This window comes from Perognathus longimembris, chromosome 7, assembly GCF_023159225.1.
Source record: "Perognathus longimembris pacificus isolate PPM17 chromosome 7, ASM2315922v1, whole genome shotgun sequence".
Classification (NCBI taxonomy): Eukaryota; Metazoa; Chordata; class Mammalia; order Rodentia; family Heteromyidae; genus Perognathus; species Perognathus longimembris.
The window spans coordinates 44,993,937-45,017,624 of record NC_063167.1 but is presented as its reverse complement, the minus strand read 5'-3'; the positions used below and the strand labels follow the sequence as shown (position 1 = coordinate 45,017,624).

The 23,688-nt window shown below is 38.2% G+C and overlaps 1 protein-coding gene across 1 annotated transcript in view; it reads left to right on the top strand.

The window, feature by feature from the left end:
* Nucleotides 1-23,688, top strand: part of Jak1 (Janus kinase 1) — a 117,025-nt gene that overhangs the window by 7,364 nt on the left and 85,973 nt on the right. The window lies entirely within an intron of this gene.

Genomic DNA, 23,688 nt, shown 5'->3' with positions numbered 1-23,688 from the left:
TTCTCTATTTTTAAGGAAAATAAGAAACAAAGGTTCTTTTATTTAACAAGGAATATAATTTGGGAGGAATTGATTAGGCTTTCTGAGAAACTCAATAGAAAGATACTATGTTGCTTTCACTGAGTCAGACTTAGCAAGTGGTTGGCTATTGATGAAGAGGCCTGTGGTATCTTTATTTTGTAAAATGGTGTCTGAGAGTTGGATCCAAATTAAAAATCTTACTGATCAGGTAATATTCCAGGGATTTTTGCTGTTTAAGGAATCATAGGAGTTTACCAAGGACCTCTCAAATATACAATTTGCACTGAACTATTGAATGCTTTTCCATAGTGAGCCAGTCTCCCTTTTTTCTTTTTTCTCTGGCTCCCTCTCCCCACCTTTCCTTTCTTCCTCTCTTTCTCCTTCCCTCCTTTTCTACCCATTCTCTTGCTCTTGTTCTCTCCGTTCCTAAAGTAAGATTTATCCCCAATACAAAATTATAGTCATACTTTGTTTTAGTTACATGTGTGCATACATATTTGCTTATTTTAAGTGTATTTCCTTCTTAATGATACTTATGTTGGATTTTTTTTTTTTTTTTTTTTTTTTTTTTTGCCAGTCCTGGGCCTTGGACTCAGGGCCTGAGCACTGTCCCTGGCTTCTTCCCGCTCAAGGCTAGCACTCTGCCACTTGAGCCACAGCGCCACTTCTGGCGGTTTTCTGTATATGTGGTGCTGGGGAATCGAACCTAGGGCCTCGTGTATCCGAGGCAGGCACTCTTGCCACTAGGCTATATCCCCAGCCCTGGATTTTTCTTTTTTAATCTGGGTATTATTTTTAAGAATAACAGTTGCCTTGTGGTTGGAAATGAGGTGGTGTAGATACCATTCTTATGCCCTGGGCTTTGGTAGCAAATACTGTGTCTTTGTTCTCTCATTCAAGAATGAGAAAGACAGGGAAGCTTCCTAATTTGATTTGTGGTTGTGGAAGGCAGTCTGTAGGGCAGTCCACCTGAACTGTTGAAAAGGAGTACTTACAGACTCCTCCTCCTCCTCCTCCTCCTCTTCCTCCTCCTCCTCCTCCTCCTCCTCCTCCTCCTCCTCCTCCTCCTCCCCCTCCTCCCCTTCCGCCCCCTCCTCCCCCTCCTCCTCCTTCCCCCCTCCCCTTCCCCCTCCTCCTCCCTTCCCCTCCTCCCCCTTCCCCTCCTCCCCCTCCTCCTCCTTCCCCCCTCCCCTTCCCCCTCCTCCTCCCTTCCCCTCCTCCCCTTCCCCCTCCTCCTCCCTTCCCCTCCTCCCCCTCTGCCTTCTCTTCCTTTCCCTTTGCCCCTCCTCCTCCCCTCCCCTTCCTCCTACCTCCCTCCCCCTCCCCCTTCCCCTCCCCCTCCTCCCTGTTGAAAAGGAGTACTTACAGATATCTCCTCCCCCTCCCCTCCCCCTCCCCATTATATAGAAATTTAGGTTGGTCTGCTGATTACCATGTATCAGTTATCCTATTAGGAAATTCATTGTATATGTGATGGGAACTCCAGAGAGCCTCATCCATATGCTATGTTTAAAATGATTATTCACTCTGCTTTCTTGGAAGTAGGTCATATTGGCTTAACCATAAATTGTAAGCCCCTTGGTATGGATTCTGAAAGTAGACTTTTTAGGATTCACATGCTAATTGAAATAAAAATACTCCTTGTTTTTCATATTCATCTCATTATTCAACAACTATCTATAGAACACATGTACATACACAAACAAGACAAGAACTACTCTGCTCAGTGGAAAAGACAGTTGCACAATGGTTGAATCGTTCAATAGTAATAAAATTGTTTGTTACAATTGTGCTAAGTATCAGGAGAGATGTCTAGCTGTCTATAAGACAGAGGGGGCAGTAAAAGCAAGATGTCTCTGAAATATATATTTTATTGGTTGAAATATGACGGTTAAAAGAATTATCAACACTAAGAGGGGTAAGCTTGCTTTCTAGTCTGAGGGAACAAGCATGTGCAAAGGAACCAAATAGAGCCAACATCCATCAGTTGGTATATAGAGAAAAAAATTCAGGTTGGAAAGATAATCAGAAACCTGATCAGGCGGGGCATAGTAGGCCATATTAATCTGGACTTTTTCATAAAGCAATAGGGGAAATTGAAAGCTTTAACACTGAACATTAGTAATATAAGAGATTTCTGCTGTTGTATGGAAAAAAGAGAAAAGGATACCATTTCCCACTGCCCCTGGGTGTGCCTCCGCTTTTCTTTTCTCCTCCACATCCTCTGTCTGCTACCAGTACCTTGAAAGCTCTCACTTCCTTTCACTCACTCATTCTTTAACCCTTTGTAAACTGCCACTTCTGGAGATCATCAGCCACCTTTGGGTATGGTATTTTAATACCCATTTTCTGTCCTTACTAACTAAAATATTTCTGCTCCTATAGACCTCCTTCCTGGTCAGTAACCCTTTGCTACCAGGCTGATAGGCTTCTGAGATTAAAGTAACTACTTTTCTCTCTGTGTGTCTTTGTTCTCTTCTTAGATATCTCCTTTTTCTCTTGCTTTTCTTCTTCGACAAATGTGACTTTCCTTAAGATTTTGTGAATGACAGATCTTGTTTGTCTTTAAAATTGTGCAGACTTTTGTCTGAGCTGCAGTTATCCCTGCTTTTATTCATCTGTTCTTTATCTTTCTAACTACTGGTTTAGGCATTTGTGGCACTATTCAAAAGCATTTAGGACAAGAGGAGCAAGAGCTAAGAGTTAAAACTGTGCCCTTCAGGAGCCAACATTCTAAGAAGTTAAATGTGTCAGTAAGATAGCTTCAGTATACTTTTAGGTAGTGGTAAGTGCAATGGAGAACATTAGCAAGGTAAAGGATAGGGAATGTCAAGGTATATGGATGAGGATGAGCTCTCTCTGAGGAAGTAACATTTGTGCTCAGACATGGAGGGTGAGTGATGAGTAGGGGGCCAGGTCTTGTGATGATCTCAGGAAGACTATAATGAGGCAGGAGGCAGAGCCAACACCTGGGCCCCTAGGTGTATGATCCTCCCATGTCATACTGTGCCTCCTTACCTGGGTCACTTGTTGGTACTTTCCATTTAACTGATCCCAAACTCATACTCTTTCTCTTTTTGACCCATTATCATACTGTAATAGAAAATTTATCTATTTAATGTCATTTCTGTGTACCACCCTCAAAACCTTAGACCAGTATTCAGAAATTTCTTTTAGAAAGGAAAAGACAATAAGTATTTCCAGCTCTTTGAAAGTCATGTTCAGTATTCACAAACAGAATCCTGCCTCTTGGCACTAAATAAGCCAGTGAGTATGGCAGTGTTCCAGCAAAGCTTTGTGATGTATGGACATTGAAATATGTATTTCTGTTTGTCACAAAATACTGTTCTTTCCTGTCAACCTTCTAAATATGCAAAAACCTGTCCATTTATTGATTGAACAAAACAGGTGGCTGGCCAAATTTGGCTTTGTAGTCTAGTTTGCTGACCTCTGCCTTAGTCTCACTCTGATCTCTCCTTTTGGTTTTCTCTACCCCACAGTAGTTTGTCACCTCCTCCACCCAGATTTCCACTGCTGCAACCTGTTATAGTAATCTCTAATCTTGACTCTTTCCTCCCAGCCTTATTCCTGTCTTTCACATGAATGTTGAATAAAGTTTCTGAATCTTGACTCGTTATGCCATTTCAAATTATAAAAGTTTTTTGAAGCCCCTGTTTCTAACTAAAAAAAAAAAGTCCAAACTCCACCTAAATGTAGTTGTAAAGGCAGCTTGTGTTAAACCCCAACCACTACCAAATGGCAAAGCTAGAACTAAAACTTGAGGCTCTAGTGTTAAAAAAAAAAAAAAGAAGAAACAAAAAACCAAAGCAAAACAAAAACCCCCAAATCCTTTGCATGCTTCAGGAAAAACTTCTGTTAACTTATTTTATCTCTGTGTTGACATTGGCACTTAAAATGAGAACCTAAGTGACTAAGTTCTCTTAGTACATTTTATAATATAATGTTTTTGAAACAGTTTTAGGTCTTTGGGGAAGGATCGCCACACATGTGTGTAATATCACATGTTGAATAACAAAGAAAACATGCAAAGATCCCTTTTTATGGACACTTGAATTTCTCATTTAGTTGTCCTGAAGTGAGTTTGGTAGTTTAGAGTGAAGTTGTTACTAGTATATGTAAGGCCCTGTGTTCAGTCTCTAACCCGGTGCATGCACACATACCACACACACACACACATTGATATTTTCACATTTTAAATTAGACTACATTTGTTTTTCTATTATGTTAGTTTGTTTAAAACTGTAGCCCATGTGGACCTCAAAGATCTTCCTGCTATGTCTAGTTCTATTGCTTTATATTACCTACTAATTATATAGCATAATCCATGTTTAATTGCTTGGGCACTGACATCTGAGCACAGCAGATGTGAGGTTCTGAAAGCACACTGGCTTTGGGACTAGGAAGAACCTGACCTGAGGCTGTCCTCTTCCACTTCTAGTTCTGTGATTTTGTGTTCCTAATTGAGTTCCAATTTTCTCAACTGCAAAAGGGACTTAATAATAGTATCTGTCACCATGGAGGCTTTGTGAATCCTGAATAAGGTAGAACATATGATACTGCTTTAGATGGGGCCTGGGACCCAGTACCATTTAATACTTTAGTTGCCACCAGTACCATTTTCTGTAGATGATCCCATGATGCTTATACTTTTTTTAATGAGGAACTTTGTCAGTAGATACTTCTAAAGTTAGGAACTTCGCATGAAGGAAACCCTTTATGCAAATGCTTGAGTTCCAGCTACAAAAGCATCAATACATTGTAGTGATTAACATCTCCAGTCAGAATCAGTCCGTGTGTTTCAGTCCAGCCTTATTTTACTATTTGAGAATTTACTCATTGTCCTAAGTTTCCTGATCTATAAGAGGATAATAAAGGGAATAATAGCACCTACCGGATTTTAAAAATTAAATGTGTGCTCATGTGTGTGTTGTATATATGTAAGTCAACACTTGATAAGGATTTTCTATTACTTATTGTTCCTCCTCTCCTCTTCCTGTATAAATATCCCATAAACCATCTGGAAATTCCTGAAATCCTCTTCATGTCTTCTACTGTCAGATAACTCCTTGGTGTATCATATATTGTCTATTCCTTCAGTCTCTAATGCCTTTCTAGTTACTTCAGTTACTTCATTTTGGAAACTGAACATTTTCTAATAATGTTGATAAACCAAGGCATGAAAGCTTACACTCATATCAAGAAAGATGAAAGCTGTGTTGTCTCAAACAATTGAAAAAAACCATGCAATGTCTTACTTTTTAGTGACTGTTTACTCTGTGCCAGATGTTCATAGAGTAAACAGGATTAGAATGGTTGAATGGCATGTTTAGAGGCACCCAGCTTTTCAGTAAATTTAATGAAAACCAAGCCTACCTACTTGGACCTTGGATAAGTCTCATTCCCTGATTTCAATTCCTTAAAGTATCTAGGCATCCGCTCAAGACTCCCATTTGCTGTTAGTTTGTACTCAGGCTACAGTTTTGAGATGACAATACCACTCATGGTTCTCTTTGGCGGCAGTACTGTTTTCTACTTTGTTGGCAGGGTAGAGGCATAGTGTTTTAGATACTTTATGTGTTAAATTAGTCTTTTGTGTGTTGGCTTGGGAACTTAACCACATGTATAGCAATTTGTATTAGGGAAAATGTGTTCCAAGTTTCAAACAACCAATAGAGGATGAATTTTTTAAAAGACAGAATTGCTTTTAAGACTGTATTTAGGAATGTATTACCTGCATTGGTATGTTTTAAAGGGCGAATTTGTCAGACCTGATCCAAGCACATTCTGGAATGTATATGTTATTGCACTTATTTGCTTAACTGTCATCAGTTTTGTATCCAGAACCATTTCTATGTGTTTGACATATAGTAGGAATCTATGAAGAGGCTTGTTGAGTCCTCTAAAAACCAAGGGTTCAGAGTTTGAGACTAGCCTGAGAAAATAGGCAAGAAAAAAATCAGTAGTTATTTATACTTTATTCAATACTTAGTATGTTTAAAAAAAAATCAGTGGCTAAGGATTAGCTACCTTTCTTTTTCAATTATGGGGCTTGAACCCAGAGCCTGGCTGGGTGCTCTACCTGTACTCTTTTGCTCAAGACTAGTACTCTACCTTTTTGAGCCACAACTTCACTTCTGGGTTTTCTGGGTGGTTAATTGGAGATAATAGTTTCACAGACTTTCCTGCCCACGTTGGCTTTGAACCCCTATCCTCCGATCTCAGCCTTCTGAGTAGCTAGGATTACAGGTGTGAGCTTCCAGTGCTCAGCTGGTCAGATACTATTGACACAGATAATATTTACACTCAGTTGCCAATCAGATGAAAACACTGCTTATGTTAGATGGAAAGAAACATTTGGAAGTGTTAGGGCCAGACACTTATGGGAATATTTTATTGATTGAGAGGTAAAGAAAGTAGTCCAACGAGATCCTTCTTGGCTTTGAGTCTTGTTTACTTTTCTCAAGTTAGAACTGACAGTTCTAATGGTTTTAAGAGATCATGGAGACAAGTATGCCATGAACCTGAACACATTTAGTTGTGAGTTGATATGAATTGTCTAATAGGCTGTCTAACAATTTTTAGCATACCATAATAATCATAAAACAGTAATTTTATGAGTTGGAAAAACCTCCTCCAGGACACAACTCCCTTCCCAGTTTTATAGTAGACAGAAGAAAAGAATCAGAGTACCTAAAAGTGACTTGTCCCAGATATCTATGGGTCAATGCTTTAGTGCTTTTTCTTCTCCCCACCCCTCCCCAGCTAGTCTTAGACTTGGGGTACAAATTCCAGTTTGATCTAAAGTTCATGATTATTTTCTACTTAGCTTCTGAAGTGCTAGGACTACCAATGCAAATCACCAAGTCTGGCTTTTAGTGGTTTGTATATTTTTTGTTTTTAAATACATTCTAGATTTGGAATGGAGTGATACACAGTGTAGAATTCATGAAAATACAATTTTGGTGGGAATGTAAACTTGTTCAACCACTCTGGAAAGCAGTATTGAGGTTCCTCAGAAGGCTAAACATAGAGCTCCCCTATGACCCAGCAGCCTCACTTTTGGGCATCTACCCAAAACATTACAAGAAAGACCACACTAAAGCCACCAGCACAACTATGTTCATCCAATGGTTATTGTCTTTTATGATGGAGAGGTTTCAAAACAGTTTCAGAAGACGCAGTTTTTAAAAACTGATCATTTGTTAAGAGTGATTTCACATGGATGGCATTTGTAGTTTCGAAGTTATTTTTGTTGCCCAAGTCTGCTTCATTGGAAGGAAGGCTAGTTTATCTTTGCAAAGACTTGTGACAACAAGTCTCTCTAACTATGCGTCTTCCCTAGGGAATGCAGTTCATGTTAAAATTTTGCTTCCGGCACCTCTGCTCAGCTTTATTCTGTAAATGTTTCATATTCTGGATATGAATATGATTTGGCATTAATTTCTAGCAGGAAAGCTTTTTAGAGATCCTTTTTACATTAACTCATATACAGTCTGCAGAGCCTAGTACCATATTTAGTATATGAAACACCCTTCTCCCTTTATTTTCCCCTTCATGGTGCTTATTCGTTCATATGAGATTATACCCATACAGTCAATAAACATTTATTGTTTAGATATGGATTAGTTAGATTAAATGTTGTCAGTAGTGATAACTAAACCCAGGAAATCCACAGTAAGGCGAGAATTGCACTGAGGAGCTAGGAAAGTGTGAAGTACTTTCTCTCAATAAGGTGTAGGTCAAGGATCTTATTTGTGTTATTCTGTTGTGTGACTTTGATGTTAAAACTGTCCATCTCAAACCTTAACTTTATAGTAATACTTAGGTTTTCTCATCTATGTTGTACATCAGGTCATTTAGATAGATACAGTTAGACTTGTGTCTTTTATACATCCTGTATTTGGTCATCTCAATAATAAATGTACATTTAGATTGACAATGATTACATTTTTTTTCTTAGAAACATAGTAGTGTTCTGGAATTGTGTGCTACTGTTTTGCAAAGGTATGTGACATTGCAGATCAAATCCCACACAGAACTTCCTGTCCTAAAGAGAGTCATTTATGTATTTAAGACTTGTAAATATCTCACCATTACTTAAAATGTAGCCAGAAAAAGAATGTATTTGGGTTAATGAGCACTGAATTTGAGAAGAGTACTGAGTGGCAATTCCAGTTGTCTGTCAAGTTTCATTGACAGTTTAGTTCTCAATATAGTTTTGTTTGCAGTATGAACAGTCTGATTCACATGAATAAAGCAATTGTAGATAAGAATAGTTTACTAATAATGTATCTTGATACATTTTCACCATTCTCTCTAATTAAATTGGCCTAGAAGCCTGAAAGATGAAGGGGGAACTTTGCTCTCAAAAGAATCAAACTGTTTAACAAATATTTTATTTCCTATCACAAAGTGCAAGACAAATGATAATGTGGGACTGCTCATTTTATTACAGTGTAACCTCATATACATTCATTTGTTGTTAGATTGCTAGTGCTCTGTGATAAAAGCATGAGTCAACAGCTGATCTTGAGCTTTGCCTGATATTTAATTGGATCCATTGCAAGTGTGTTGTAGTATACTTTCATGAACAATTGTAAAGGAGCAATGCAACATGGGCCTGAATTTGAAAGAGAAGATGCCAGCTTCCTTTACAACCAGTAACATAGTTACAAGGTATTTCAATATAAGCTTAGAATTGAGAAAAGGAGCATGATTTTGAAGTCTGTAGAATGTGTGAACACATTAGTAATCTTCAGGGGTAAAATTGCTAAAAAGTTTGAATTTGTGGGGATTTATTTATTAATCTCAAAAATGTTAAAATATTAGGAATGAAATTTGGATGGGGTAAAATTGCTAAAAAGTTTGAACTTGTGGGGATTTATTTATAAATCTCAAAAATGTTAAAATATTAGGAATGAAATTTGGCTGTTTCAAGTATATTTATATTAAAATTGAATACATTCAAATTCAGACTTTTATACCACCGAGAACCTTTCAGTTTCTTACACTATGGCTCAAAAATCTTGATCTATTACATATTACATACACCTTTACTTATTTTTTGCAGTGTTAAGAGATTAAACCCAGGGCCTTGCACATCTCAGGCAATTGTTCTACCACTGAACTCTATCCCCAGCCTTTACTTAATTTATAAAAGTTGAATTTGAGGCCTAGATTTGCGGAAGAGTGTAATTTTCCAAAGGTCTCTCTGAAAGTTACTGAGAAAGCTGAGGAATCCCAGAGTTGCTTTATGCTCTGTAAGAAGCTTTTCACTACTGAGCAGGACTTTCTGACAGTTTAAATATCCTAGTCAGAAACTTTAAGTACCAACCCCCATTAATTTTATGTGTGCACATGTGAACTTCGTGTGTGCACATGTGAGGGCATATGAATGTATTCCTCTGTGTACCCAATATATACAGAGTGAGAACTGGTGTTTCAGCTAAAAGATGAAGGCATGGTGACTGGATCTCCTAGCCTGAGCCTACCCTTCTTGCTGGTACACTTTCTTACCACCTTTTGTTGCATTGGAACTTAATCTATTCAGGTCTATTTTCAGGTTTCTCTGACAAATGTTAACAGTCTTACACACTTTTCTGAATTGAAAGGTGGTAGTGAATTGACTGGCTACCCTTTCCTGTTTTTATGTATTATAAGCATTCATAGCATAGCTCTTACCCAGGTGGCTATTTCAGGGGCCTTGTGAGGGGGAAATGGTTATGTTAATAGTGTCTTTTGTGCCATTAAAATCCATAATGTAGAGCTCAACCTTAAGAAATAAGACTGACACTCTTCTTATAATATATGTTGTTTTTGTGAGAGTGAACAGTGTCTTTTCTGGCTGGGGCACTCCTGTACTAGGGACATGGCCTGGCTAGAAGAAAGCAGGCTGGGTTTTTGCTATTACTGCTCCCCTCAATTTGGGCATTCTTGGCAGTGTACAGCCTGCCCAAGCATATACTACAGTCCTGATCTTGTGTAGTATCTTCCAGCCAAGTGCAATGACTTTGTATTGTTATATATTATACAGGTGACCTATACATTTGTTCATTGTGGGTACTTAATAGATGTTTGAGTTTACTGATAAAAGAGGTACTTTACAGGGTGACAGCTATGCCAGAGCAGTGATGACCATACATGTGTTACCTAAGGATTCCCTGTTGGTTCATTTATTCAATAGATACCCTTTTTTATGTGTTTTTTTTTATTGTCAAGATGATGTACAGAGGGGGTTACAGTTACATGCTTAAGGTAGTGAATACATATACATTTCTTGTCATACCTGTTATCCCTTTCCTCATTTCTCCCTCTTTCCCTCCCCCTGGCCCCTCATCCCACCCCCCTTACTTTCTTCATTATTTTTTTCAAAAACCAAGAAAAAATTCTTATCCTTAATGTACATTGTCACTCTAGTCTACAATGCTAATTTCGTCTATGATTATTAACTGTAAAACAATTCTTTCTAGATCGGATAACACACACACACCTTTTGCTTAGTGTAATCTGTTCTTTCTTTTTCTCTAATTTTCCCCCCACCCTGCTGCTCTTGAGTTGCTTATTTTGCTCTCATCGGTGCCCCTTGTAGCTGTCGGACCCTTTCTACTGTATTCCCCTCCCCCCCATTTCCATTCATTCTGTGCCCCCCTCCCAGCTTCTTCAATAGATATTCTTTTTTTTTTTGGCCAGTCCTGGGCCTTGGACTCAGGGCCTGAGCACTGTCCCTGGCTTCTTCCCGCTCAAGGCTAGCACTCTGCCACTTGAGCTACAGCGCCGCTTCTGGCCGTTTTCTGTATATGTGGTGCTGGGGAATCGAACCTAGGGCCTCGTGTATCCGAGGCAGGCACTCTTGCCACTAGGCTACATCCCCAGCCCTCAATAGATATTCTTAAGCAGCTACTGTGTAGAAAGAGGCAGGGTACCATGTTACAAAGAATATTTTGGCCTCAATTTAATTTGAGCTTCCTATTTTCTATTGATTTATCTATATATTATATTGATTATCAAACCTTTCTGAATTTTATATATCTACACATTGATACATTATTTTATTTTATTTTGACTTAAGTTTACCACTTTTTTTTTATTAATTGGACATAAATTTTTTTACAAGGTGTTGTGCAAAGAGGGTGCAGTTACATAGTAGGGAAGTGTGTACATTTCTTATGATATCTTACGACCTGTTTTTCTATCCCTTGTCTAGGTCAGGTTGACATATATGCAATATACAATGTGATACATTATTTTATATATTCATTTATTTTATATATTCATTTACACATTGATTCAACATTTATTGGGTACTGGTTATTGTATATGCCCATTGATATAGAAAACAGATATCACCTTCCTGATTAGAGAAAGGAGATGGTCATAAATCAGAAAGTAGACTAATAGGTATAGAAAGCAACAGTATAAGCTCCAAAGAAAAGAAACAAGGATAAGGTTAATGGGAGCCTAATAAAAAAAATGTCTCTAAAACTGCATTGGCTCAGATTACAAGGGAACAATTGGTTGGCTGTGGTAAATGTGTCAGAAAGCAGAATTCCTGCATCTAACCTTCTCAGCCTCACAGTTCTGTGACTAGACACTGTCACTACTACACGTCCACTCAAACCTTTTTACTACTACTTTAAAACCACGAGCTGCACATAGTACATTAAAAAACAAACAACTCTTGTTTCCATATCCCCTATTGTCACTGCTTTTGATTTTTTTACCCTGTAGTATATCTGATTTGGGGAAGGGAAGGAAAATAACAAGTTGGTGAGACAAAGGACAAAGGGTGAACTAATGCAACAGTGATACTCACAAGACACTTATGTTGAAAATGAATTTCACCACTTGGGGTGGAGGGGAGTATAAGAGGAGGCAAAGTGGGAGAAAACGAGGGAGGGCATTACAGTGTTTGACAAGAAATGTACTCATTACCTTACTTATGTAACTGTAACCCCTCTGTACATCACTTGTACAATAAAACAAAATATTACTTTTTAAAAAGCCATCAGCTGGGGCTGGGATTGTGTCTTAGTGGTAGAATGCTTGCCTAGCATACATGAAGCCCTGGGTTGGATTCCTCAGCACCACATAAACAGAAAAAGCCAGAAGTGGCACTGTGGCTCAAGAGATAGAGTGCTAGCCTTGAGCAAAAAGAAGTCAGGGACAGTGCTCAGGCCCTGAAACCAAGCCCCATGACTAGCAAAAAATAAAAATAAAATAAATAAAAATAAAAAAGGCCATCAGCTGAAGTCGGGCACCAGTGGCTCATGCCTGTTATCCTAGCTACTCAGGAGGCTGAGATCTGAGGATTGCAGTTCAAAGCCAGCTCAGCCAGAAAAGTCCCTGTGAAACTCTTACCTCTAATTTACTCAAAAAAGCAGGGGAAGTGGCGCTGTGGCTCAAGTGGTAGAGTGCTAGCCTTGAGCACAAAGAGGCTCCGGGATAGCACCCAGGTCCTGAGTTCAAGCCCAAGGACTGGCAAAAACAAAACCAGAAAACACTTATCAGCTGAAAACAAGCTGAAAACTTATCAGCTCTTTATTCAAATGAGTCTTATTTATTCAAATCGAAGTCACAGATATGACTCAAACTCTTCCCATATCTCTCCTCTGCACTTGCCAGGCTGGTTTTATACATCCGAATGAATTAAATTGATGGGTCTTAACATCCCCACCCTCTGTTTTATAACAATATCACAGATAATGTCACAATATAGCATGTAGTTTATGTTGTATAATTTGATTTTTATTTCAAGACAAAAAGGGCATTAAAATATCTGTATAACTTTTTATATGTATTTTATAATTGTATTTAAATGAGCTATGGTTGCAAAGTTCTAGCCCAGCTAGTAATTTAGCAGCTCAAAGCATTTGATTGACAAGCATGTTTAACCGAAAACCTAACTGGTACTAAATTTTTGAAGTGGTGTAGGGAAAGAGGAGATCTTTCTGTAGTACTTAGTAGTCAGAGAAATCTGTGAGTAGTTTTTTTTTATTATAATTTTTCCATTTATTTTTTGTTTTTGTTTTTTATGCTGGTCCTGAGGCTCAAAACTAGTCACAGTTCCACTACTGGCTTTTTCTTTTGGGGGTGGGGGGTGTGTGGTTAATTGGAAGTGAGAATCTCATAGGCTTTCCTGCCCTTGCTGGCTTCATATGGCAATCCCCACATCTCAGACTCCTGAGTAGCTAAGATTATAGGCATGAGCGGCAGGCACCAGGCTCTGTGAGTAGCTTTTGTACTAATGTTAAAGTGGCTTTGGAGTGTCTCCTTTGTGACTTCTTGTAAACCTGGCTGAATAAACTAACTGGATTCCAGTCTTTATTATGTGACTACTGGTAAGGATGCCCAACAATTTTCCGTTACTCCCAGCTATGGTGAAGCTGGTTGTATCTGCCTGTGAGCAGAATGTTTTTTGTTGTTTTTTTTTTGACTTAGCAAGTATATGACTTTATTAAGAGAGAAGGACAAGGTAGGTGATCACCCCAGTCATGCCATCCAGGAAAACAAAGCACATAGACTTACATTTACAGTACTTTGGTTTAAAAATTATTCTTAACATCATGGTCAACCTGATATTCAAAGAAGCAAATGTAGAACATAAACCATGAAAACACAAGCTTACATAGATGAATTAATGTAGAAAAGGAAGGTTGGAGCACGGGAGAACACCTTTAGGATGCTGCCAATAGGAACATTCTTATCAGCTAGACTCAAGTAGCTAAGTAGTAGGATGACTTAATAATGGAGTTAGACTTAGTTATTTTCTTCTTATAAACAACCAAGTGAGGAGCCTACCAACACCTTTGGTTATTAAGGGAGATTTTTGTTACTGAAAGCACGGCTGGAAGCTGTGTTTCTAAGGAAGTACTGTAGAGTATCTCTGGGAGATAAGTGTTATGTGGGAAGATAAGTGTTATGTGTAAGAAAATATTTTGAACAATTGGGAGAATGAATAAAGAAAAGAGCTAGAAGGTGAACTCAGCAGTCCAACAAGTTTATTTTATTTTATTTTATTTTTAATGTTGGGCCCAAAGATAACCTGGGAAGGGCAACCAAGTCTCCTTTAACCAGGCTGGAAAGAAAATGGCATGTCTTTCTTACAACTAGGCTCTCTTTATTATTCAGCAGAGAAAGTGAAGCCCGGTGGGGCAGATGGAAGCAGAGTGAGATGGAGGGAGGTGTTGGAGGATAATCTTTATCTTGGTAGGGGTTTTCAGGGTTTCAACAGCATTTTATGTCCACCAGAGGTGTCAGCGCCAGACATGGCCTTGGTCTCAGGCTTTCTTCCAAGATTGCTGTGTGTTGTTCAGGGGGGAAGGAGAGGGGAGATGATTTAGCAGGGTTGGCAGCAAGAATAGTTGTAAGATATAGCTGTCAGGAGGGAAGGGAAGTGTTTTCAGTTTAAGTTATTTTTTGTCACTGTACAGCTCCATGTTTCCTGTCAACTGTGATTTGAGGCCCGTTACTTAATATATTAGCTTCAGTTGACTCCTCAGATTATAGGTAGTAATTTGAATTCTGAGGATAGATATAAAAAATTGTATTAGTTGAAAGTGGGAGAGGGAACGCATTAGGGGTAAAAGCCAAATGGGTATGCTGTCTTTATTTCTATTTTAGCTGGCCCCCTCCCCACTCATGTCTGGCCTGCTGCCCTTGTAGATATGTGCTGTTCTCCTGATCCATTTGGTTTGGATGAGAAAAAAAGATAACAGGAGGAAACTAGATTACATTTAGCCATATAGCCATCACTGACCCTATTTCTGATTTTGGCTCTTACTTTAGTCTTTTTTTGGAAGTAGAATTTACTTATTGGTAATGTTAGGCATAAAAAGAACTGAGAGGTAGAATTTTTATATGCTGACTTTCTTCAGCTGACCTTTTCTTAGAGGGAGGTTGTACTTCTGGCAACCTGTGGAATAAAAAGGATTAAGAAAGAACCAAGAATGTGGATACATTTCGGAAAGGCTTAACTCCCATAAATAAAATCACAATTTTTATTTCAGCTACTTTCTCATCTCCAGATCACAGCCATTTTGATGAAAATAGAATAGTTTTTGATTTTCCATGACTGGGTAAAAGTCCTAGCTCTGATTGCTATTTTTTTTCTGCAAAAGTGTATAAGGACATCTTTTCCCAAGCACTCCAGTGGGTCCCTAGGATCATTTTAGTTAACAGATGTTGATTGTTGATAGTGCTTTGTAAATTTAACAGGGCTATGTAAGCCTGAAGAATAACATAAGCTTTGGGTTGTCTAGGCAGATGTACATGGAGAGAAGAAAAAGTCATATATGTATGACAACTGCTTGGACATCTTGTATCCAAAAGTGCAGAAACTTTTTTTTTTTTTCTTTCTAACTGCTATAGTATGGTACTGGTTTGTGGAGGATGGCCAGAAGCATGCTACCTGTGTTAAGAAGGGCTTTGGCATTCTATAAAGAGATTACTGGTACCAGCAGATGAAATGATAAAGGGATGTGTCAGTATGTGTGAGTCATGTACATTTATTTACTTTTAAAAATGGAACTATAATAGAAGTAGGCATGAGTTCAACGTTTATTATTTTCATTGACTTTAAAGGTTTTCAGGTTAAAAGTCACAGGATACATTTAACTTATAGCATAGCATGTATAAAAACCTTTTAAACTCTGTAAAAGCACTGTAATTTGAAACTGTTGATCTTGATTTTATTACCAATGGTACATTAGGCACAGTTTTGCGTTGCTATGTCTGTGTTCTGCTCTGGCACTAATCCAGACAGAAAGCAACAAATCACAAAACAACCTGGTTGCCCTCAGGGAGCTTGATGGCCATTTATCATGGTGGTCATATATGACACTCTTAGCATCTTTTTATTTGCTGTCATCTTTTTTTTTTTTTTAATTTGAGTTCTCATTCTGTGTCAGGCCCTTGGCTAGGTAGGTGCTGGGGTGCAACTGTATTAAGTAATAGAAGGACCTCATTTAAAGACTTGACTCCAGTGTCAGGCCTCACTCCCATTTGACTTAGTTCATCATTGTTTTTTTGTTTTTTTTGTTTTTTTTTTTTCCAGTCCTGGGGCTTGAACTCAGGGCCTGAGCATTGTCCCTGGCTTCTTTTTGCTCAAGGCTAGAACTCTGCCAGCTTGAGCCTCAGCGCCACTTCTGGCCTTTTCTGTATGTGTGGTGCTGAGGAATTGAACCTAGGCCTTCATGTGTACAAGCCAAGCACTCTAGCCACGAGGCCATATTCCCAGCCCAGTTCATCGTTGTTTTTAATTGAAGCCCAAAAGAAAGAAATGAACATTAGAAAAAATGACCTTTTTCCTTCATTTTTTTTGTTCTCAACCTGCCCAAGGAAGCATATATTACAAACTGGCCAATAATAAAAATCAGGAGGATTATTGCTTAGGTAGAGCTTTTTAGAAGATTGTTACTATTTGAGACTATCTTGTTTGATAAAAGTAAAGAAATTCATAATATGTATCTTTCTAGGGTTTTCCATTGTGTTAGGGGCTTTTTTTTTCAGCTACAACTACATGATCATTAAGAATGTATTTTGTTTTATTTATTTATTTATTAAAATGAGAACAGAGAGGAAGTTCTTTTTTAATTAAATTTTATTGACAAGGTGATGTACAGAGGGGGTACACTTACATAATAAAGTAGTGAGTACATTTCTTTTCATATTTGTTACATCCTCCCTCATTTTTCTTTCCCTTCCTAGTTCAGATAAGCATATATACAATATCCAGAGTGTACCAAAATCATATACAGTAACCACATGGGGTACGAGGGGCTTTAAATATATCTTTAAAACATTTAGGGGGTACTTTTAAATTTGAAAAACATCAGCATACACATAACTATTTAAAACATAAATGTATAACTAGAGAAAATACCTATATGCCTATTGGTCAGATTAAGAAAGAGAGTACTACCATTGTCTTGAAGTTATCAAGTATCCTTCATTGCTTCTCCTCAGAGGTAACAGCCATCCCTCCTTTTGCATTAATCATTTCCTTCCTTCCAGTGTGATAAATCCAAGAAGCAAGCCCAAGTTGAGGTATAAGCAAAAGGCCGTGCTTTCATCACTAGGTGAAGACTTTGAGAAGAGAGCTTCATAGTTCTAGGTTGAAGTTACCCCTGGATTCATCAGAATATCTGTGTGGAGAATAGATTCAGACTGTGAGTTCTTTTTGAAGATTAGTGGAAATGGTCACAAGAGCATTGTGAGAAGCAGGCTCCTCACAGCAGTTGGAGTATCTAGAAGACTTCAGTGGCTTAGCTCTTGGGATCTTGGAAGGATCTTGGTTGGTAATGTGGCTGCTTCCATATTTTATTTCTGTTTTAAGAGCCCTGTGACTTATATAGGTCAAAACAGAACACTGTTCTGGGTCAAATGGTCTTCTGCATATTCAGGCAGTGGGGCATAGAAGGGAAAACAAGAACACTATTATTCCATGAAAAAGGAAATCCTCCTCTTTCCTCTCTCTCCCTGTTCCCGCCTTCTCTGTTCTTTGATACAGGGTCTTATTATGTAGCTCAGTCTGGCCTTGAACTCAAAGTTCCCCTACTTTTCTCCTGAGTGCTGACATTACAGAATTGTACACTATGCCCTGCTCTCTACACATCTTAAGTTGTACTACACATGTGTGGACTGGTCACCCTTGAAGGCTGGCCAGAGCTGTCATTTTGAGAGATCTTGATTCTATCTTCATGAAATTCCCTTTACTTCTGCTTTGTCAAATCTTTATTTCTTGGGTAGAGCTTGTCTTCTACTAGCTTTTTAAGGATACATAGCAGGTAAGTTTTATGAGATATTTTATGTCTAAATATGCTTAATATAATTCCTCTTTCTGACCTTATTGATAACTTGACTTCTAGATTGGAAATTTTCCTCTTCATAATTTTGAAGGCTTGTTGGGCAGTGCTGTCTGTGTGTCAACAAAGCTACTAAGAAGACTGAAAACATTCTTGAATCTTGACCTTCTGCATGTGGCCTGTTCCATTTTCTCTATGAAGTTTATAGAGCTTCTCTTGTTTTCAGTGTTTTGAAAATTTCCAGGAATGCCCACAGCATGTCTGTTTGCATGGATTATGTGGGTGGATCTTTTTTTCTTCCCCTGACTACCTGTAGCCTTTAGTTCTGGGAAATCTGGGAACTCGTTTTAGTATTTCCTTTATGAACTCAAGATGTGTAACTGTCTTATTCTTACTGTCCTTATTCTCCTGTTTGCAAATTGCTCTTTTTTAAGCTATACTTTGTATTCAGACTTTCCCATTGAGCTTATAAAAATAAAGTGCAGCGGCAAAGGACATAGCTCTCAAGATAAACAGAAAGCCCACAGACTGGGAGAAAATCTTTACCGGACATTCAACAGACAAAGGCCTCATCTCTAAAATATATGCAGAACTAAAAAAATTACCTTCTTCCAAAACAAAACTGCAAAGAACCAACAGCCCCCTCATCAAGTGGGCTAAAGACTTACAAAGAAACTTCTCTGATGAGGAAATGAGAATGGCCAATAGACATATGAAAAAATGCTCTACATCACTGGCCATAAAGGAAATGCAAATCAAAACAACATTGAGATTCCATCTCACCCCAGCAAGAATGTCATATATCAAGAAAACTAATAATAACAATTGTTGGAGGGGATGTGGCCAAAAGGGAACCCTACTTCATTGTTGGTGGGAATGTAAACTGGTTCAGCCACTCTGGCAAGCAGTATGGAGATTCCTCAGAAGGCTCAATATAGAACTCCCCTATGACCCAGCAGCCCCACTGTTGGGTATCTATCCAAAAGACCACAAACAAAATCACAGTAATGCCACCAGCACAACAATGTTCATCGCAGCACAATTTGTCATAGCGAGAAGCTGGAACCAACCCAGATGCCCCTCCATAGATGAATGGATCAGGAAAATGTGGTACATTTACACAATGGAATTTTATGCCTCTATCAGAAAGAATGACATTGTTCCATTTGTAAGGAAATGGAAGGACTTGGAAAAAGTTATACTAAGTGAAGTGAGCCAGACCCAAAGAAACATGGACTCTATGGCCTCCCTTATTGGGAATAATTAGTACAGGTTTAGGCAAGCCATAGCAGAGCATCACAAGGCCCAATAGCTATACCCTTAGGAACACATAAGATGATGCTAAGTGAAATGAACTCCATGATATGGAAACAAGTGATATATCACAGTTATAACTACTTTCAACGTCCTATGTGAATGTGTAGTTTCTATTATTGATGATGTTTTGTATCACCTTCCTATGTTTGTACCTACACTATCTCTGTAATCTTATCTGAGTATATTGGAAACCGTGTTTACTGGTATTGGAAGTAGGAAATTCAAAGGGAATACCAAATTCGAGAGACACGGGGTAAAAAAAGAGAAATAACTACAAAAGCAATACTTGCAAAACTGTTTGGTGTAAGTGAACTGAACAACTGGGCGGGGGGGAGGGAAGGGGGGGGAGGGAGGGGGGCATGAGGGACAAGGCAACAAACAGTACAAGAAATGTATCCAACGCCCAACGTATGATACTGTAACCTCTCTGTACGTCAGTTTGAAAATAAAAATTTGAGAAAAAAAAAAAATAAAGTGCAGTTATAAAGTGTACCAATCTTGAGTGTTTATTTGGTTAGCTTTGAGAATTGTATATTCTAGTTCAGCCCTATCTAAAACATTTCTTTCAAACCTGAAAATTCTGTAGAGCCCGTTTTCAGTGCCCTTTTTTCATTTGTTATTATTTTTTAATAGTCAACCTTTTTGTTTCCTCTGCAATGTCACTTACAAAAAGAAACTTGTATTTGTACATAGTAAATATGTTTCTTGTCTTTCTGAACACATTAATTTATAAGGTTTCTCTTTCTTTGTTTACATTGAGTTGCCTTTTTTTTTTATCTTCATGATGCATTGTAGTCATCCTTTTTTTTTTTTTTTTTTCCAGTCCTGGGGCTTGGACTCAGGGCCTGAGCACTGTCCCTGGCTCCTCTTTGCTCAAGGCTAGCACTCTGCCACTTGAGCCACAGCGCCACTTCTGGCCGTTTTCTATATATGTGGTGCTGGAGAATCGAACCCAGGGCTTCATGTATACCAGGCGAGCTCTCTTGCCACTAGGCCATATTCCCAGCCCTGTAGTCATTCTTTAGACTACTATTTATCTTGGCTATTTGTACATGAGTAAATATACACAGTGGAGAGTTGAGTGTGTATAAGGCTTACGAACTTTGAACTTCACTGAAGAGTGAAGCATTAACTGGGAAGCGTTTCGTGTCAGTATCTTTCATCTGTTCTAGTGGGATGATGACATTCCTCCAGTCTCTTGCCTGGATGGTTAGAAACTAGTTGTAACCTCTCTGGAGCAATGTAGGGAAGATGGTGAAGGTTGCAGCATCATGGTCCCCTCAGCATTCAGTGTGTATATACCCAGACGTCTCTGTGTCTACAGGCCCCATGCCTTTTCCGGCATCTCTAGATCTAGTACCTTCTGCCTTACTTTTCCCAGAAAATATTTTTTTTTTTTAGACCCATGTTGCCCTATAATAAGACAGTCATTGGCCACAGGGCAACAACTAATCTTTATTTTCATTTACTTTTTTGAGAATTGAGCCCAGAGCCTTGTGCATATTAATGATATGCTGTACTGCTGAATTAATTTCCCCATCTCCATCTAATTTTAAATTAATTCCATTAAAAAAGTTAAGTCAATTCTTTGATACAACCATCCACACTTTAAGTGCTACATAGTCACATTTAATTGATGGCTACCATATTGAATGGACAATACAGATATAAAACATTTCTGTTTTGCAGAAATTTTTATTGGTTTGGATTTTTGCTAGGGTAGAGGAATGGGGAATGTAATTTTTCTCAGAGATTTCTCTTTAGTCCCTTTTCTTGATCTAAGTTACTGTGTTTTGGTGGATGTGCAGAGACTGCACATACCATGACTTCATATGCTTTACTGCTGTGCATTAATTTCGTTTTTGTCCTTTGCCACATTATCTACTTGGGATTCCACATTTATGAGTTATCTTTTCTGCACATCTGACTGATTATCAGCTGCCAAAAGTTAGTTGTAATGACCCTTTTTTTCTTGTTTAGTTCCTTTTATATTTCTGTTCCACACACAAATAGATATACATTAGATATATATTATGTATATCCAGTACGTATCTAATATGTATTATATTAGATATCATACAAATATATACTGTTTCTATAGGGATCGGGAGAGAATAAAATTGGATGCTTTTGTTTAGTTTATCATTTTAACTAGAAATCTTGATTCATTTACTATTCACAATACTGTAAGGTATAAATGTGATTATTTTCATTTTTCAGTTAAAAGAGGCAAGTAAAATAACTGGCTAAATGTTACATAGAGTCAGGCTCCAGTGGCTCATTCTTGAAGTCCCACCTACTTGGAAAATTGAAATCTGAGGATAGTTGTTCGAAGCCATCCTGAGCAGGAAAAGTCTATCAGACTCTAAAGTTTAATTAACCAGCAAAAAGCTGAAAGTGAAGCTGTGACTCAAGTGGTAGAGTGCCAGCCTTGTCAATGCTAAAGGACAATGCCTAGATCCTGAATTTCGAGCCCCAGTATTGGCATACACACACATTAAAAAAAGTTGCATAGCTAGTAAGTGGAATGTAAACTTGTGTCAGTCTTTAAAACTTGAGTTTAAAAAAAATTGAAGGGCTGGGGATATAGCCTAGTGGCAAGAGTGCCTGCCTCGGATACACGAGGCCCTAGGTTCGATTCCCCAGCACCACATATATAGAAAACGGCCAGAAGCGGCGCTGTGGCTCAAGTGGCAGAGTGCTAGCCTTGAGCGGGAAGAAGCGAGGGACAGTGCTCAGGCCCTGAGTCCAAGGCCCAGGACTGGCCAAAAAAAAAAAAAAAAAAAATTGAATAGTGTGCTATATCTTTTACTGAGGAAGGACCCCTTCCATTTTTCAAGTTACAATATTTTAAATTAGAGCCATGTTTTAGGGATACTAGCCTAGGCATTTCTACTTTTATCTTGAAAGCTGCTTAATAAAAGAGGTCAGTCTTGAGTTGTTCTGTCTCAGAAAGATTATTTTCTCCTTAGCTGTTTACATCTACATTGTTCCGAGACTTTATGATTTCTGAACTTTGTTAACATTCTTTTTCACAATGTTTGAAATGTTTAGAGTAAAAATCATCCCATTGTGTAAGTCTTTTACTCAAACTGTCTGATTATTCTCTCATTAGAATTGCTCCCATAACAATAGCAGTTAGACCTCACTTTCCATAGGCAGTTGTTAATCTTTGAGTACCTGGTTTATCCCTGCTTATCTTTGAATCCTTAGTGCTTGGATGCATTGTTACTATTTAAAAAAATTATTTATTTATTTATTGTCAAAGTGATGTACAGAGGGATTATAGTTTCATACATAAGGCAGTGTGTACATTTCTTATCCAACTTGTTTCTTATTTGCATCATTGCATTTGCTTCCTAATTGCTAGTCTCTACCTGTCTCTTCCAAATAACCTGTGAAAATTGATCTTTGTCAAGTGCACTGTTTATTGACTTCCTCTGACTCTAATTATAATGTCCTAACTCCTCAACACAACATAGAGGAATGATTATAGTCTGTTTCTTTTCTACTCCAGTAGAGCTATTTTTGATCATCCCTTCCTCCTGCTTCTCCCCCACCCCCACCCCTTCCCTTTGACACTGAACTTCATGGAAGGTCATGCTCTAAATCTGTCTGTACCTGTACTCTTACTTTCTGCCTGAAATGTGCTTTCTCTAGTTCCAACTATTTCTCCTCTTTAATGTCTACTATTTTCTTATAATATCAGCCCCAGATTGTTTACCTGACCCACTTTTGATTTAAAGGGTTCATTCTGTTCCCATGGCACTTCAATACAGTACATCCATTCATTCAGATTGGATCTTGCCATACATATTATTCTGCGGTTTGCCTTTTCTACCTAATAATAGATTTTCCTACTTAATATAAACTTCCCATATTGTAATTGTTGAATGACCAGTCAGTTCTTCCAGTTAGCATCTTTTCATAGTAATTTTATTTTCATGTGACCATTTCCTGGTGCAGATCTTGGCACATGATAGACAAACATTTGTTGAGTGAAGCTGAGCCCTAGTGTTGAGTGAGCCCATGGCAGGTGATTTCCCCTCTGTCACTTTTTATTCTATCATTAGTAGGACATTCAGCATTCGGCCTATTTTCCCAGCATAATTATGAATAGTGCCCCACTTTCACTTAAGTCTTAGTTTCCACAGAAAAGTATGTCACTACCTTATCTAACATAACCAAGTGGATCAGCTAAAGAGTAAGAAATACTTAAGGTGTCTGTTTGCATTTGAAGCATTAACTCCAGTGTCTTTCTCATTAACCAATCAGGAAAGCCCCACAGCAAACATAAGAAAATTCCTTTAATGCATTTCAGTCTTATGTGTTTCATTTTTCCAGAGAGAATGCTAATCCTTTCAAAAATGCTTTTGTAAGGAGCAGTTTACATTACAGAAGTGGGACTCAGCTTCCTTTGTTTGGTGCTACTGTTCAGTTTGTCTTGAAAATCCAAGAGCTTATTGGATTCTTTTCCATTAAGATGTGTGCAGCCTAAATGGAAGCTCACTGTCCTGAAGTCAGAAGG